The sequence below is a fragment of the Psammomys obesus genome, unplaced genomic scaffold (genome assembly GCF_907164565.1).
Source record: "Psammomys obesus unplaced genomic scaffold, mPsaObe1.curated_primary_1811, whole genome shotgun sequence".
Taxonomy (NCBI): domain Eukaryota; kingdom Metazoa; phylum Chordata; class Mammalia; order Rodentia; family Muridae; genus Psammomys; species Psammomys obesus.
Genome location: NW_026596095.1, coordinates 9,361,024 through 9,362,997, shown reverse-complemented (window position 1 = coordinate 9,362,997; position 1,974 = coordinate 9,361,024). Strand labels below are relative to the sequence as shown.

Here is a 1,974-nt window from a genome sequence, read left to right as displayed (position 1 = left end):
TGGGCATATCAGTGAGACCTCATCTCCAGAATAAAAAATAAAAAAAACGTGCTGGGTATGATGTAGGTCAGTGTGAGAACACTGGTATCACTGGTATCCCGTGGGAGGCCCTTGGGTTCATGGTCCAGTGCTGCAATCAAAATAAAACAAATGTGATCTGTGCCTCTTTGGGGCCGTAAGGACAACCAGTGAGATGTTGATGAAGGAAATGCCCTAGCCTGATCGGTCTTGCCTCAGGTTAGCAGACTCTCTATGCCACAGCCTATAGCTTTTCACACATGAGTTTCATCTTCTGGGTCTAATTCTGCATCGATTAGTTTGCCTGACCCCACTCCTACTTAAGGACATACCTACCTCCCCATTAGCGATCATCTGTCGCATGTATGTGTCTGTTTCCCTTCATCATGGGCATGCAGTGATGCCAGAAGCTATCAGAGTCCCTGGCACCGGAGTTACAGGCAGTTGTGAGCAGCTTGATTTGGGGGCTGGAATCACATCCTGTGCAAGAGCAGCAAACACCCTAAACTGCTGAGCCGGCGCTCTGGCTCTCCTACTTCACTTGGATGCTGCTGTTCTTGCCCCTGCTCCTGCCCACCGTCTCCTCTGCATTCAAAGCTACACACTCTCAGTTCTTCCAACGATCCCTCCCTCTCTGATATAAGCGCCAGTTTCCAGCAATATCCACAAGTGAACAAGACCTTAGTCACCAGCGGTGACCCGGACAATGCCACATGCTTGGTGCGTGTTGCCCCATTTAGGGTTCTGTGCTTCGGTGGTATCCCAGCTGGTGTGTGACTGTCACAGTTAGCTTCCAGCAAGTTAAAGACATGCTTGGATCTCACAGGTGTGTGCTCATCACACATACACTCACTGGGCCCCAAAGACACACCACATGACAACAGTAACAGAAGCACAGTGTAATTCTGCCTTTCGAAACAGCCAAATAAGGTATATTTGTATGCAGTTTGGTAATGCTTATTCCCTTATTAATATTGTGGGTGATACCTTTTCTAACTCCAAAAATACTTTTGGGGACGTGGTTTCATAATTCTTAACACTTCTATTTTTATTTCACTTTAAACATGAGTTCATTTTCTTAGATTTCCCATAAGAAGCATATCGTGTCTAATGACCTTTCAAAAATGTATGGAATAATGACTTCAGGCTTCTGAAGGAAACAGCATTCAGAATTCCACATTCATCTTCACAGGCATCCAGGGGTAATGGAGGCCCCAGAAGGACTCTGTCACATCTGTTAAGAAATTGGGTAGATCATGTCCTGTAAGTGTGTTCCTAGGAATCTAATAATTACATGTCACAAAGCCTAAGAAAATTCATTTATCTTGCACACTAGCACTAGAAAGTCTTTGCACTTTGGTGTCCAGAGGGTAAAACCAATCACTTAGAATATTAATCAAATTAATGACTCAATTGCTTGCAGTATAAAAATGAGATTAAAAAAAAAAAAAAAAGCCAGGTGCGGTGGCACATGCCTTTAATCTCAGCACTCGGGAGGCAGAGGCAGGTGAATCTCCGAGTTCAACTCCAGCCTGGTCTACAGAGTGAGTTCCAGTTCAGCCAGGGCTACAGAGAAACCCTGTCTCAAAAAACCAAAAGGGAAAAAAAAAATCCTTTACCAGCTGAGACTCAGCTCAGTTGGTAAAGTGTCTGTGCGTAGGCATGAGGATCACCACCCACGTAAAAGATGGGTGTGATGTTACACGCCTAACTCTAGTCCTGGGGTGGGGTGGTGGTGGAGATGGGAGAATCTCTGGAGCTCACCGGCCAGCCAGCCTAGGTTCAGTGAGAGCCTGCCTCACAAAACAAGCAGAGACTTACCCTGACCCCTAACCCCAGAGGAAGGCATACGGCATCAATCAATCTCTGGCCCTCAGAACCAACGCACATATCCACAGGATCCCATGTAACACACACACACACACACACACACACACACACACACACACACACACA

General features: G+C 46.0%; 1 protein-coding gene across 3 annotated transcripts in view; it reads left to right on the top strand.

Annotated features, from left to right (window-relative positions):
- The window catches only part of Slc44a3 (solute carrier family 44 member 3), a 72,709-nt gene that overhangs the window by 68,750 nt on the left and 1,985 nt on the right, over positions 1 to 1,974 (top strand). The gene's annotated exons all lie outside the window — the stretch shown is intronic.